We start from the raw sequence: 16,811 nt of genomic DNA on the forward strand, positions 1-16,811 counted from the left end.
CAACTCTCCACTGAGTACAGAGCCTGACACAGGGCTCACTCAGTCTCACAACCTTGAGGTCAAGACCTGAGCTGAAATCAAAAGTAGGTCAATCAACCTACTGAGCCACTCACACATCCCATATTCATTCATTTTAAAGTAACAGTAGGGACGCCTAGTGGCTCAGTGGTTTAAGTGGCTGACTCTTGGTTTCAGCACAGGTCATTATCTCAGGGTCCTGGGATTGAGCTCCTGGCCACACCCTGTAAAGCACCACACTCAGCAAGAAATCTGCTTGTGGATTCTCTCTCCCTCTGCCCCTCCCTCACTCATGTGCCTTCTCTCTCTGTCAAATAAATAAATAATCTTTTTAAATAAATAAACAAAATAAAGTAACAATAAACCTCTTACATGTTAACTATTTTTATGAAAAATAACAATATTGTCCAGAATAAAAACTTAATGGAAAGAGCAGTATTTTTGCAAACTCCTTTAATATCTATTAATAGAAGGTGATTGGATATTCATACTTGCTTCCTGATTAAAACAAGATGAAAATCCAGTCTCACACAGATAGACTGTTAGAAAAGAGAAGGAACTTTATTATTTTTTAAAATAACTGTGAATTAAAAAATAATAATTGTGAATAACATTATTTAATAATATACCATGACTCAAAAAATGGGTAGTTTTTTTAAAAAGGTTGGTTGTAATGTGGAGTCTGAAATTATGTCAATTTTCCTACTCTGTTAAAGTGACACATCTTCTACTTTTAATGTGTATTTTACCCACATATAATTTTGTTAATTCATGCAGTGGTCTTTTGAAATACATCAGTTAAACTAGTTATGTAGATTTTCTGAATGGTAATTTTTTTTCATGTTGTATTTAAATTCCAGTTAGTTAACAGTGTAATATTAGTTTCAGGTGTAGAATTTAGTAATTCATCACTTACATACAACAAACACCGAGTGCTTATCACAAGTGCCCTCCTTAATGCCCATCACATTATTTAGTCCATCCCCCCACTCATCTCCCCTACAGCAACCTTTCATTTGTTCTCTATCGTAAGAGTGAGTTTCGGTTTGCTTCCCTTCTGTTTTTATCTTATATTATTTTCCTTTCCCTTCCTCTACGTTTATCTGTTTTGTTTCTTAAATTCTGCATAGGGTGAAATAATACGGTACTTGTCTTTCTCTGACTGATTTATCTTGCTTAGCATGATATTCTAGTTCCATCCATGTCATGCACATGGCAAGATTTCATTCTTTTTATGCCTGAGTATTATTCCATTGTATACAGATACCACCTCTTCTTTATCCATTCGTCAGTCTATGGATATTTGGGCTCTTTCCATAATTTGGCTATTGATAATGCTGCAATAAACATTGGGGTACATGTATCTCTTTTAATCAGTATTTTTGTATCCTTTGGATAAATACCTACTAGTGCGATTGCTGTGTCAGAGGGTAGCTCTGTTTTTAACTTTTTGAGGAACCTCCATACTGTTTTCCAGAGTGGCTGCACCAGTTTGTATTCCCACCAACAGTGTAAGAGGATTCCCCTTTCTCTGCATCTTCGCCAGTACCTGACTGGCGAAGTCAGTACCTGTTGTTTCCTGACTAGTTAATGTCAGTTGTTCTGAAAGGTTTAAGGTGGTACCTTATTGTAGTTTTGATTGGTATTTCCCTGATGCTGAGTGATGTTGAGCATCTTTTCATATGTCTGTTATCCATCTCGATGTCTTTAGAAAAAAACTGTTATTCATGTCTTTTGCCCATTTTTTTTACTGGGTTATTTGGTTTTGGGGTGTTGAGTTTGACACGTTCTTTTTTTTTTTTTAAGATTTTATTTATCTATTTGACAGAAAGAGACACAGCAAGAGAGGGAACACAAGCAGAGGGAGTGGGAAAGGGAGAAGCAAGCTTCCCGCCAAGCAGGGAGCCCAATGCGGGGCTCGATCCCAGAACCCTGGGATCATGACCTGAGCTGAAGGCAGACGCTTAACGACTGAGCCACCCACGTGCCCCTGGTTTGACACGTTCTTTACAGATTTTGGATACTGACCCTTCATAAGATATGTCATTTGCAAATATCTTCTCCCATTCCAAAGTTTGCCTTCAAGTTTTATTGTTTCCTTCACCATATAGAAGTTTTTATCTTGGTGAAGTCCCAATAATTTATTTTTGTTTTTTGTTTCTCTTGCCTCAGGAAACATATCTAGAATGAATTTGCTATAGCCGTATTAAAGAGGTTACTGCCTACGTTCTACTGTAGGATTTTGGTGGTTTCCTATCTCACATTTGGGTCTTTCACCAATTTTGAATTTATTTTCTGTGTGGTATAAGAAAGTGATCCAATTTCATTCTTTTGCATGTTGTTGTCCAGGTTTCCCAACACCATTTATTGACGAGACTGTCTTTTTTCCATGGGATAGTCTTTCCTGTTTTGTCAAAGATAAGTTAACCATATAGTTGTGGATCATTTCTGGGTCTTCTATTCTATTCTATTGATCTATGTGCCAGTTTCTGTGCCAGTACCATACTGTCTTGATGACTACAGTTTTGTAATATAACTTGACATCTGAAATTGATGATCACTCCAACTTTGCTTTTCTTTTTCAAGATTGTTTTGGCTATTCAGGGTCTTTTGTGGTTCCATACAAGTTTAGGATCACTTGTTTTAGCTCTGTGAATCATGCTGGTGCTATTTTGATAGTGATTGCATTAAATGTATAGATTTCTTTGGGTAGAATAGACATTTTAACAATATTTGCTCTTCCAATCCAAGAGCATGGTATGTTTTTCCAATTCTTTGTGTCATCTTCAGTTTCTTTTTTCACCAGTGTTTTACAGTTTTCAGAGTGCAGATCTTTTACCTCTTTGTTAGGTTTGTTCCTAGGTATCATATGGGTTTTGGTGCAATTGTAAATGGGATCCATTCTTTGATTTCTCTTTCTGCTGCTTCATTATTGGTGTATAGAAATCTGATTTCTGTATGTTGATTTTTGTATCCTCTGACTTTACTAAATTTGTGTATCACTTCTAGAAATTTTTGGTGCAGTCTTCCAGGCTTTCTACATAGACTATCATGTCTTCTGCAAATAGTGAAAGTTCTTCTTTGCTAATTTGGATGCCTTTTTTTTCTTTTTGTTGTCTGATTGCCGAGGCCTGGATTTCAGGTACCATGTTAAATAACAATGGTGAGAATGGACATCCTGTCTTGTTCCTGACTTTATAGGAAAAGCTCTCAGGTTTTTCCCATTGAGGGTGGTATTAGCTGTGGGTCTTTTCTACACAGCCTATGCAGTTGAGGTATATTCCCTCTAACCCTACTTTGTTGAGGGTTTTTATCAAGAATGTATTCTGTATTTTGTCAAAGCTTTTTCTGCATCTTTTGAGAGAATCATATGGTTCTTATCCTTTCTTTTAATATTGCAGTGTATCATGTTGATTGATTTGCAAATATTGAACCACGCTTGCAACCCAGGAATAAATCCCATGTGATCATGTGAATGATTCTTTTAATGTACTGTTGGATTTGATTTGCTGGTATTTCGTTGAGAATTTTTGCATCCATGTTCATCAGGGTTATTGGCCTGTGGTTCTCCTTTTTAGTAGGGTCTTGTCCAAATTTGGAATCAAGGAAATGTTTGCCTTATAGGATGACTTTGGAAGTCTTCCTTCCTTTCCTATTTTTTGGAGCAGTTTGAAAAGAATCGGTACAAACCCTCCTTAAAAGTTTGGGGAAGAGATTATGCTGAGTGAAATAAGTCAAGTAGAGACAGTCAATTATCATATGGTTTCACTTATTTGTGGAGCATAACAAATAGCATGGAGGACATGGGGAGATGGAGAGGAGAAGGGAGTTGAGGGAAATTGGAGAGGGAGGTGAACCATGAGAGACTATGGACTCTGAAAAAAAAAAAAACCTGAGGGTTTTGAAGGGGGCGGGGGGGTAGAAGGTTGGGGTAACCAGGTGGTGGGTATTAGGAAGGGCACATATTGCATGGAGCACTGGGTGTGGTGCAAAAACAATGAATACTGTTATGCTGAAAAGAAATTTTTAAAAAAAAATTTTAATTATTTTTTAAATTTAAGAAGAAAAAGTTTGGGAGAAAACCCCTATGAAGTCCTCTAGCCCTGGACATTTCTTTTTTGGGAGATTTTTGATTACTGATTCTCTTTGCCGATTATGGGTCTGTTCAAGTTTTCTATTTCTTCCTATTTCAGTTTTGGTAATTTATGTTTCTAGGTATTTATCCATTTCTTCCAGCTTGCCCAATTTGTTGGCATATAATTTTTCATAATATTCTAATTGTTTGTATTTCTGTAGTGTTGACTGTAACTTCTCCTCTCTCATTTGTGATTTTATTTATCTAGGTCCATTCTCTTTTCTTTTTAATGAGTCTGGCGAAGCATTTATCAGTTTTTTATTTTTTTCGAAGAACCAGCTCCTGGTTTCATTGATCGATTTTTGTTTGTTTCCATATCATTTATTTCTGCTCTAATCTTTATTATTTCCCTTCTTCTTCTGGGTTTAGGTTTCATTTGTTTTTCTCCTACTAGCTCGTTTAGGTGGAATGTTAGGTTGTGTATTTGAGATTTTTCTTGTTGATTATTTCTTTCAGTATTAGGGGATTTACTATCTGAAATCAGAAAAATTGACTACAAAGCTAATGCAGTACACAGAACAAGTATTTTGTAAGAAATTAAACTTTATGAAGAGAGATATATAGCTTTCTAAGTTAATGTGAAATCAGAAAATGAAAATTTGACCTATAATTTAATTATACCTTTGCTTAAGAATGCTTGGATCAACCAGGAGATCAAAGAAGAACTGAAACAATTCATGGAAACCAATGAGAATGAAGACACTTCGGTCCAAAACGTATGGGATACAGCAAAGGTGGTCCTAAGGGGGAAATACATAGCCATCCAAGCCTCCCTCAAAAAAATTGAAAAATCCAGAACACAGCAGCTTTCTCTACACCTTAAAGAACTGGAGAATCAACAACAAATCAAACCAACTCCACACATAAGAAGGGAAATCATCAATATTAGAGCTGAGATCAATGAGGTAGAAACCAAAGATACAGTAGAATGTATCAATGAAACTAGAAGTTGGTTTTTTGAAAGAATCAATAAGATCGATAAGCCACTGGCCACACTAATCCAAAAGAAAAGAGAGAAAGCCCAAATTCTTAAAATTATGAATGAAAAGGGAGAGATCACAACTAACACCAAGGAAGTAGAAACAATCATCAGAAGTTATTATCAACAGTTATATGCCAATAAGCTTAGCAACCTTGATGAAATGGATGCATTCCTGGAAAACTATAAACTCCCAAAATTGAACCAGGAAGAAATCAACAACCTCAATAGACCGATATCTAGTCACGAGATTGAAGCAGTGATCAAAAACCTCCCAAAAAAACAAGAGCCCAGGACCTGACGGATTCCCTGGGGAATTCTACCAAACTTTCAAAGAAGAAATAACATCTATTCTCCTGAAGCTGTTTCAAAAAATTGAAGCAGAAGGAAAACTTCCAGACTCTTTCTATGAAGCCAGCATTGCCCTGATCCCCAAACCAGGCAAAGACCCTACCAAAAAGGAGAATTTCAGACCAGTATCACTGATGAATATGGACGCTAAGATTCTTAACAAGATCCTAGTAAACAGGATCCAACAGCACATTAAAAAGATTATCCACTATGACCAGGTGGGATTCATCCCTGGGCTACAAGGATGGTTCAACATTCGCAAATCAATCAATGTGATAGAACAAATTAATATGAGAAGAGAGAAGAACCACATGGTCCTCTCAATCGATGCAGAAAAAGCATTTGAAAAAATCCAGCATCCGTTCCTGATTAAAACGCTTCAAAGTATAGGGATAGAGGGAACTTCGTGAACTTCATAAAATCTATCTATGAAAGACCCACAGCAAATATCATCCTCAATGGGAAAAAGCTTGCAGCCTTCCCATTGAGATCAGGAACAAGACAAGGATGCCCACTTTCACCACTCTTGTTCAACATAGTATTAAAAGTCCCAGCAACAGCAATCAGACAACAAAGAGAAATAAAAGGTATCCAAATTGGCAATGAAGAAGTCAAACTCTCTCTCTTCGCAGATGACATGATTCTTTATATGGAAAACCCAAAAGACCCCACCCCCAAACTACTGGAATTCATACAGCAATTTCAGCAATGTGGCAGGATACAAAGTCAATGTGCAGAAATCAGTGGCTTTCTTATACACTAACAATGAAAATACAGAAAGGGAAATTAGAGAATCGATTCCATTTACTATAGCACCAAGAACCATAAGATACCTGGGAATAAACCTAACCAAAGAGGTAAAGGATCTGTACTCGAGGAACTACAGAACACTCATGAAGGAAATTGAAGAAGACACAAAAAGATGGAAGACCATTCCATGCTCTTGGATCGGAAGAATAAACATTGTTAAAATGTCTATACTTCCTAGAGCAATCTATACTTTTAATGCCATTCCGATCAAAATTCCACCAGTATTCTTCAAAGAGCTGGAGCAAATAATCCAGAAATTTGTATGGAATCAGAAGAGACCCCGAATCGCTAAGGAAATGTTGAAAAGCAAAAATAAAACTGGGGGCATCATGTTACCTGATTTCAAGCTTTATTACAAAGCTGTGGTCACCAAGACAGCATGGTACTGGCATAAAAACAGACACATAGACCAGTGGAACAGAGTAGAGAGCCCAGATATGGAACCTCAACTCTATGATCAAATAATCTTCGACAGGAAAAAATATACAGTGGAAAAAAGACAGTCTCTTCAATAAATGGTGCTGGGAAAACTGGACAGCTATATGTAGAAGAATGAAACTCGACCATTCTCTTACACCGTACACAAAGATAAACTCAAAATGGATAAAAGACCTCAACGTGAGACAGGAACCCATCAGAATCCTAGAGTAGAACGTAGGCAGTAATCTCTTCGATATCAGTCACAGCAACTTCTTTCAAGATATGTCTCCAAAGGCAAAGGAAACAAAAGCGAAAATAAACTTTTGGGACCTCATCAAAATCAAAAGCTTCTGCACAGCAAAGGAAACAGTCAAAAAAACAAAGAGGCAACCCACAGAATGGGAGAAGATATTTGCAAATGACAGTACAGACAAAGGGTTGATATCCAGGATCTATAATGAACTCCTCAAACTCAACACACACAAAACAGGCAATCATATAAAAAAAATGGGCAGAAGATTTGAACAGAGACTTCTCCAGTGAAGACATACAAATGGCTATCAGACACATGAAAAAAATGTTCATCATCACTAGCCTTCAGGGAGATTCAAATTAAAACCACATTGAGATATCACCTTACACCAGTTAGAATGGCCAAAATTAACAAGACAGGAAACAACATGTGTTGGAGGGGATGTGGAGAAAGGGGAACCCTCTTACACTGTTAGTGGGAATACAGGTTGGTGCAGCCTCTTTGGAGAACAGTGTGGAGATTCCTCAAGAAATTAAAAATAGAACTTCCCTATGACCCTGCAATTGCACTACTGGGTATTTACCCCAAAGATACAGATGTAGTGAAAAGAAGGGACATCTGTACCCCAATGTTTATAGCAGCAATGGCCACGGTCGCCAAACTATGAAAAGAACCAAGATGCCCTTCAACGGATGAATGGATAAAAAAGATGTGGTCCATATACACTGTGGAGAATTATGCCTCCATCAGAAAGGATGAATACCCTACTTTTGTAGCAACATGGACGGGACTGGAAGAGATTATGCTGAGTGAAATAAGTCAAGCAGAGAGAGTCAAGTATCATATGGTTTCACTTATTTGTGGAGCATAACAAATAGCATGGAGGACATGGGGAGTTAGAGAGGAGAAGGGAGTTGGGGGAAATTGGAAGGGGAGGTGAACCATGAGAGACTATGGACTCTGAAAAACAATCTGAGGGGTTTGAAGTGGCGGGGGGGTGGGAGGTCGGGGTACCAGGTGGTGGGTATTATAGAGGGCACGGATTGCATGGAGCACTGGGTGTGGTGAAAAAATAATGAATAATGTTATGCTGAAAATAAATAAATTTAATTTTTAAAAATATAAATAAATAAATAAATAAAGTATCACCAGGGGGCTTAAAAAAAAAAAAAAACAATTTCACCAAGTACAGGGAAATAAAGAACAGTACCAAAAGTATGTGGTTCTCAATAAATACTGGTTGAACTGAAAACCGAACACCGGTAAAATCTGTGCTGCCTAATTATTTAAAAGCCTTGACTTTGAAGAAGAGAGTTCCTGTCTCTTCAACTTAAATAAGTGACTCTAGAAAACTAACGGGTTTTACATAAGCCTAAATTTTCTTACTTGAAAACTGGAAGTTATTATAACTCTATCTTTAGAAATAGATTTTTTTTATTAGCTCCTATTAGCTGATGTAAGTGAAAGCATTCTGCAAATGTTTAGGTCACTGTACAATTCTTACAGCTATTCAATCAGAGCTATCAGATCATAAGCACTAAAACTTAGACTACAGCAACTTAAAAACCTATTTTCTATTTAACTGGCAAAAAAGCGTATTTTGATTTTTAGCCTTGACATATGGCAATGAAACATGAATTACACATTGGATTCACACGTAAATGTCAGAAAATTTCCGTATTTTTTTATATGAAAGTTATTCCATTTGGAGAATCCGTTGCATTTTCCTAAGAAATTAATAACTTGATCAAAGCCATCAAATAAAGTTTGCTGCATATATTGTGCTTCTTTCACATAATGGTGTTTTCAGATCTGTGCCTTTGCCTCACAATACGTAAAGGAGAGCGTTTACTAAAGAAGACTGCTCTGTGTTTCTTTGAGTTTTGTTTGCACTTGACATTTGAATTAATATGTCCCAATTCTTCCTCCAATTTACTCGAGAGTTTATTGTAGTTGGTTAAAAAAAAAATACTGCAGGTAAGTCCAACGATAAACTGTGATAAGCCATTAATCCTCAGTAACAAGTAAGAGTCAGAAAGCTGCATAGACAACTGGGCTATAGCCTTCAATAAGACAACTGATAGTGAATCAGCATGTCACTTCCTATATCCTATTCTATAGGCCTCAACAAAGTAGCTGCCATTTTCTTCCTCTATTGGAAGTTATATAACATACTCCATTTAAAGAACAACCCTTACCTCATAAGAACATACAGGAGAGAATATATTTTAAACACATTAGAAATACCAATTAGCATGATTTACTTTAGCAGTATTCAATAGTAGATGAACTGGAGGGGAAATGTCCATTGTGGAGAGAGATCAAGGAAGGAGAGACTGATCTGGTACAGGTGCAGAATGCTTCCCAGTGAGGTCCAAAGTTACCTGCCTACCCACCTTGTTCTCCTTACCTTTAGTCAGTGGTTTTTCTTTTAAGTGGACTTCTGGGGAAAAAACTTCATTTGTTTTTACCTTTACCTCCAAATACCTTTATTTATGCCTCATATTCCATTTCCTCTTATTTCAGAGAGACTGGTATTTTCCTAACCTATCCAGAGAAAACATTTCTTCCTATGTTTTCCATGCAATCATATTCAGCCTCCTTGATTTTGACTAATCCACTCATCATGGCTACAGCTAGTGGTGCCTGGGTGGCTCAGTGGGTTAAGCATCTTCAGCTCAGGTCATGATCTCAGGGTGGTAGGATCAAGTCCCTTGTCAGGCTCCCTGTTCAGTGGAGTCTGTTAGTGCCTCCCCATCAGTCCTTCTCCCTGCTTGTACTCTCTCTCAAATAAAGTCTTTAAAAAATAAAATAATTGCTACATCTAGGCTGTCTTTGACCTCACAACCTATAAACACATTCATGCTTCCCCACTACCTTGGACAGATATTTCCTTATTTTTGTCATTCCCTCAATCAAATTTTTCCCTCTTATTTCCAGTATCCTTCAGATGTCATTTATATTTATTGTTCCCACTTTCTAATTGATTTTTCTATATGGCTTTTATTACCATAAACTCTAGTAAAACTTAGATCACCATGGCCCTCCTAACCAGAACCAAAGGCCTTTTCCAAGTGTAGTACTTTCACCTATTGCATTTGACATAACTCCTCCTTCTAAAAACTCTCCTCTTCTGGTTTTTTCAGCACTGTTCTTTATTTTTCTCCCACATCTCTGACAACCCCCTTTTTTTTTTCCTTCAGTGTCCTTGTATTAGTTATCTATTCCTGTGTAACAAATCACCCTAAAACTTAGAGGCTCAAAGCAACAAATGTTAATTCACTCCAAGTGTCTGTTGGTCAGGAATTCACTCTGGCTCAGGTCTCTGATGAGGTGCAGTTATGACATTTCCTGGGGCGACAGTCAGCTAAAGTTTGGAATGGGACTGGAGGGTCATCTTTCAAGAGCTTCCTCCATGTGGCTATTGGCAGAAGTCCTCAGTTCCTCTCCGGCTTATTACAGGTGTTCCAGTTCCCCACAGTTCCCCACTTCTACCTCAATTGCTAGAAATCTCGGTTCCTCACTCCATGGGTCCTTCTACATATGGGCTGTCTGATTGTCTTCATGACGTGGCATATGACTTCCCCCAAATCAAGCAAAGAGGTAGATAGACAGGAAGACAGACAGACAGAAAGCTGCAATACCTTTCATGCTCTAGTATTTAAAGTTGTACACTGCCACTTTTACTTGAATTCTATTTGTTGGAAGTAAGCCACTAAACCCAGTCCAACACTCAAGAAGAGAGGAATTAGATTCTACCTCTTGAGAAGTATCAGTTAATATGTGGACATATTTTTATATTACCACTGACTTCTACGTTGCATTCTTTGAACTTTACTGTTCCTGAGGAGTCTTATCACAGTCCTCTTACCTTCTCACTTTATCTCTTCCTCAGTGATCTCAATTACTCCAAAGGTTCCAAATGTCAGCTATATTGTTTAATATATTCTATGTTTAGTCTCAAATCATTATTTGAGAGATACATTATTCTAGTTCTGACCTGTCTTCCAAATTTCCAAATATTTGTATTGTCAACTTCCTGTCATATGTCACCAGAAAGCCAACTCAGCTTAACCAGAATCAAATTCTTGTTTTCCTTTCTCTTTGCTCCCAGTTCAGCTAGTTCTTCTAGATCTTCAACCCAGTTTCCAAGATAGAAAACATGAAATTATCCTCAATTCCTATTTCTCCTCACCTCTCAGGACTTTGATATAGATTCCCCCTCATTGTTTATACCTCCTAAATAACAGTTTATTTCCTCTCTTCATCATCACTATCTCTGCAAAACTGTCATCATTTCTCTCTAAGACTACTACAGTAGCCTAATAATTGATCTCTATGTCTAGTCTCTCCTCTTTCTAATTTATCTTTTGTCAGATTTATCTTGGCTAAAATATATATCTGAGATCATGTATCTCTATAAAAACCCTGAATGGTTCACTAATAACTTCAGTTTAAAGTCCAAGTCCTTTAAAATGATATATAAGGCCCTTTAAAATCTAATCCTAAAATGTTTTTAACTTCATCTCTTGTCACTGTCCTAACACATCTTCACCAAATCACTGGCATTCCCCAAAAATGTCATGTACTTTCACACAGTCATATATTTGCACATGCTATCTTCTGTCTGAAATACCCACCACTCTCCACTCTGCTTGGTAAACTCCTATATTCAGAGTTCAAACAGCACCTCCTCTGAGCTCCTCTCTCTGACTTCCCTAGGTGAGAAGTCATTTTTATCACACCATCACATATCCTGTTGGCATATCTTTGTCACCCATATGTCATGAATGTTTTTTAGGACTGCTTCAATTTCAGATGTTCTGTCTTTATTTCCTCAAGAGAACATGAATAAATTTGTCAGACTATGTTTCCCACTTCTTAATTCGGAAAATGTGATTGCTAGTGACACTACTTGTCCCCTCCAGGAACTGCAGAGTAACTATTGCAGGAAGACACCTTCTCTTGCAGAAATTTTGGAACGTAGTTAAATTTTATGTTGCAAACACTCATCATTAAAGAAGACAAAGAGTCATTTCAAGACCACAGCACAAGTAAATATTTTAATAACGTTTACACCCTTCTCCACATTGCCCATTCCCCATCCCCCCCACCCCAACACACCATTAAAAATCCACATTTCATAATAAGTAGCTGTGTCATCAAGAGAACTGGAAGAAAGGAAGCCTACAAATGTGTCTCTACACCTAATTAAAGATGTTTATCCTCAGAAACCTCACCTATTAAATGTTGTCCTTTTCTTGTGGAATCTTGGCATTTGGTGACATATAGCACATCCCCATAATTACTGGAAAATTCCCCAGATGGAGGTTGATGCTCAAAACATCTTGGCCCAGAGGCTTTTTATCAAATTCATTTTCCATAGATAAGATAAATACCAAAACTAAATATACTTTTGCAGAGCAAATGGGAAGGAACTCTCAGCTATCACCTCAGTTCTTAACCACCATTTACTTAAAACACACACACACACACACACACACACACACACATTCATTGAGTTCATTCTAAGAGACAGGTTGTGTTAGATGCTGTAAATGTAGTGGTAAATAAGACACTTAGGATCCCTGCTCCCATGAAGTCTACATTCTGGGGTAAGTGACATCTGATTAAGAAATAAAGAAACAGGGGTGCCTGGGTGGCTTAGCAGGTTAAAGTCTCTACCCTCAGTTCAGGTCCTGGGATCGAGCCCCTCATCGCATCGGGCTCTCTGCTCGGTGGGGAGCCTGCTTCCCTTCCTCTCTCTCTGCCCACCTCTCTGCCTACTTTTGATCTCTGTCTGTCAAATAAATAAATAAAATCCTTTTTAAAAAAAAGAAATAAAGAAGCAAAAGCACAAAGAAATTACAAACTGTGGTAAATGCTATTAAAGAAATGATGAGTGATGAGATGGAGATCACTGGGAATTGGGGGATGGAAGTCCTTTAGATACAATGGTCATAGGTAGGCATTTGGAGGAACTGGCATTTGAGCTGAGACCGCTGAGATGAAAATGAGCCAGTTATGTGGAGATCTGGCAGAATAATATACCCCAAAGCAGGACTAAGAGCAACCATACCCTAAATACAGTACCCTAATCACAAAATGCAGGTTACCAGCAAATAACAGTATCTACATACACATGGGAAGAAATAAGAGGCCAAGACAGCTTGAAATATCTACAAACACTGGAACTTTATGTCTTACATTGGATGCTCAGTACAATTCATCCGAATTCTAAATGAGATACATTTTTAAACCAACTCCAGAATCAAAATTACCGTTGACAATCTCCTACCGGAAAGGTTCATCTCAGTAAGCATCCCTGTCACAGTTGCCTCTTCTCACTTTCCTCCCTGAGCTGCTTTTCCTATGTTTGCCTTTTAAATGCTGTTCCCCTATATTCCTATTGTTTTTGCTCTGTATAATCTCCCTCAACATCATCCATTCCCATTGACATTCATATGTTCCAAAGTCTCTCCTGAGTTTTCAATATGCCGTATGTCAAATATCCATATGCCATTTCTCCACATGATGTCCTGCTAGCACCACCCTATATGCAACTGAGCCAAAACTGGATGCATTACCCCCTACCCCACACTCTGTACATTACTGATATAACGCACCTAACATCATCACTGATCATTTGGCCATGCTTGACACAAGGAAATCTTCTCCTTACTTCTTGGCTTCTTCTGCCTCAGCTCCCACACCTAGTCACCCAATCTCCCATTTATACACTCCTAATATTTCTTGGAGTAAGTTCCTTTAGAAATTAATGAGTCAGCACTAAACTATTTACTTCTTTATACTATGACCTGGATTATATGGTAATCTAAACTAATTTTGTGCTTACCATGTGTCATGTACTCTGATGCATTATGTCATTTCGTCCTTCCAATAGCTTTGTAAGCTATGAAGAGTATAATTATTTCTCTTCTATATATGAGAAAACCAAAGCTTAGAGGTGTTCAGGAATTTGCCTAAAATCACTTACAGAAGTGGAAAGGATGAGATTTAACCCATATAGTTATGACTTTAAAATTTGATCTTCTAAACACTGTATCATAGAAAAGAAGTAGAAGTTAGTTTTCTTAACAAAAAAAATGAAGCATTTAACTTAATAGTTCTTTCCAGGAACAAACTTAAAAACCACTTCAAAGATTTTAGCATTCTGGGATAACTGCTAAATCCAGATTCATAGGTGACATGGTATTTGATTAAATCAGTTATTCTAAAATGTATTCAGATAGCAGACATCTGGAAGTTGTGGTATTATTTGAGCAATAACAAAATATATATATATTTAATTTCACAAAAACCTAGATATGTTTCAAACAGAAAATAAGACTCATTTTATGTAATATCCTGATTATTTGAAATGTATATAAAACATGAAGCCACATGAAGTATTTTATCCATGACTGCTTGTTTCTTCTTTGTTCATTTGTTTGATTATATGCTAACTAAAAATGCTAGCAATCTACTTTTTAAGAACATATATGAACGATAAATATTGAAAATGAGAATATGAGTTTTTTGCAATAGTTCAAGAAGAGATGTGTCCTGCGAATAAAATAGTGAGGTAGGAAGGGCATAATCTGAAAAATATTTAAAAGGTAGAGTCATTGGGGGCACCTGGGTAGCACAGTAGGTAGAGCATCCCACTCTTGGTTTTGGCTCAGGTTATGATCTGAGGGTCACGGGATCAAGCCCCACATCGGGCTCCTCTGCTCATTGTGGAGTCTGCTTGAGCCTTCCTCTCCCTCTTCCTCTGCCCCTCCTGTCCCCTTCCCCGTTCACACTCTTGCTTTCTTTCTCTCTCTCTAAAATAAATAATTCTCTTTAAAAATAAATAAAGAATAATTAGGACTTGACTGGATTTGGAAGCTGAAGGAGGAATCAAAGATAACTCATCAGTTTCTACCTAGATAAAAGGTAGGCAGTTTCTGTTATATACACAGGAATATTTATGAAAAATTCAAGAGTGTGGAGTCTAGTATGTGGGGTACAGAGGGGATAGGAAAGTTGTCCTAAAATGAAGAGTATAAACTGAAATAACCAGATAAAAAGTAATCATTATTGGGCTGAGGAAAGTATAGAATCCTTAGTATTGAATTCGAAGGGGCATAGGAAGCCATCAGAAAACTATTACTAGGGCAATGACATGATTGATGGGAACTGGTTTTAACTTCAATGAAACAAAAAATATTTGGAAATTGTACATCTTGATATCTTGACAAATGCCATAATAACTATTATCAGAATGGCACCAAGAAATATTTCAAATAGCAACAGATAAGTCACCCACATAAGTTACTCATTTAAGAAAATTTTATGTCAGTGTAGGTTGAAGCGAAGGTTTACAGAATTTAAACTCATACTGACAAGTGAAAAGAGGTTTTACATGCTCTATTGAAACATTGGCAAATTTTTTGTAATAGTTTATTATTTTGGAGAGGAAAAAAATGTCTTAAAGGAGACTGCCTACATGTCAGAAGCATTTTGAAGAACCCAATATTATATATAAATCAAAATACTTTCTACTATGTACTGCCTCAACTCATAAAATGCATCAGTGACTTATAAGACCAGATTGATCTTATTTCTATGACAAGAATTTATTTAGATAAGCTAGCAGTCTTGCCTCTGCTCACCGTAATAGCAACATCTACAGAAGAGACTGGTCCTTTACCAGTCAGGGCTGTAGTACTTTGCTAGAGCTGCCATGACAAAATACCACAGATGGGTGGCTTACCCAACAGAAATTTATATCCATATGATACTGGAGGCTAGCAATCCGAGATCAAGGTGGTGGTTTCTTCTGAGGCCTCTCTCCTTGGCTTACAGATGGTGGCTTTCCTGCTCTGTCCTCATCTGGTATTTCCGCTGAGTGCAGCCATTTCCAATGTCTCTTTGTAGGTCCAAATTTCCTTATCTTATTAGAAGACCGGTTAGATTCCTTTAGAGCCAACCCTAATCACCTCATTTCAACTTAATCAACTCCAGAAAAGCCCTATCTCCAAACACAGTGACAATTTCACATTTGGAGGTACTAAGATTGGTGCTTTAATATATAAATAAAGGGGGAACACAATTCACTATACTCCAGAGTCCTTGGTTGCAAACAACTAAAATCAACACTAACTTAAGTAAAAAGCGAATTTATTGGAAATATTTCTCACAGAATTTAAGGAATCCTGGAAATCTTAGTAAATCAGAATCTTAGGGAGCCTAGAAAATCAGGCTAGGAAAACAAAGCAGCAAGAGAGAATACCAAAGAATATAATTAGAAAGTCTAGTGCAGATGTTGCCACTGGCCTACCACCACCCTAAAATGCGCTTAAGAACTCCAGAACTCTTCCTGAGTCTTGTCTCCTTCCTTTGAGTACAAAGCCTTAGGTGTAGGTGGGAGAGAAAGAAGAATCTTCCGGCTCCTCCCTAGATTATGAATTGAGGATCTGGTTGTGTGGGGTAAGGGAAAAAGAGAAACTTGCCCCCATTTAGCTTGTAAAGTGGGAATTATAACATAATGGGTAATTCTCTTTCACACACACAGGGAGGACCTTTGTTTGCTTTGTCTTTTTTTTTTTTTTTTTAAGATTTTACTTATTTATTTGTCAGAGAGAATGAGCACAGGCAGACAGAGAGGCAGGCAAGGGCAGAGGGAGAAGCAGGCTCCCTGCTAAGCAAGGAGCCCAACGCGGGACTCCATCCCAGGATGCTGGGATCATGACCTGAACCAAAGGCAGCCGCTTAACCAACTGAGCCACCCAGGCGTCCCTGTTTGCTTTGTCTTACATCTTGGATCTCTACCCTGTTCTCTTTCTTCCCTCCATTTTTAT

The sequence above is a fragment of the Neovison vison genome, chromosome 3 (assembly GCF_020171115.1).
Source record: "Neovison vison isolate M4711 chromosome 3, ASM_NN_V1, whole genome shotgun sequence".
Lineage (NCBI taxonomy): Eukaryota > Metazoa > Chordata > Mammalia > Carnivora > Mustelidae > Neogale > Neogale vison.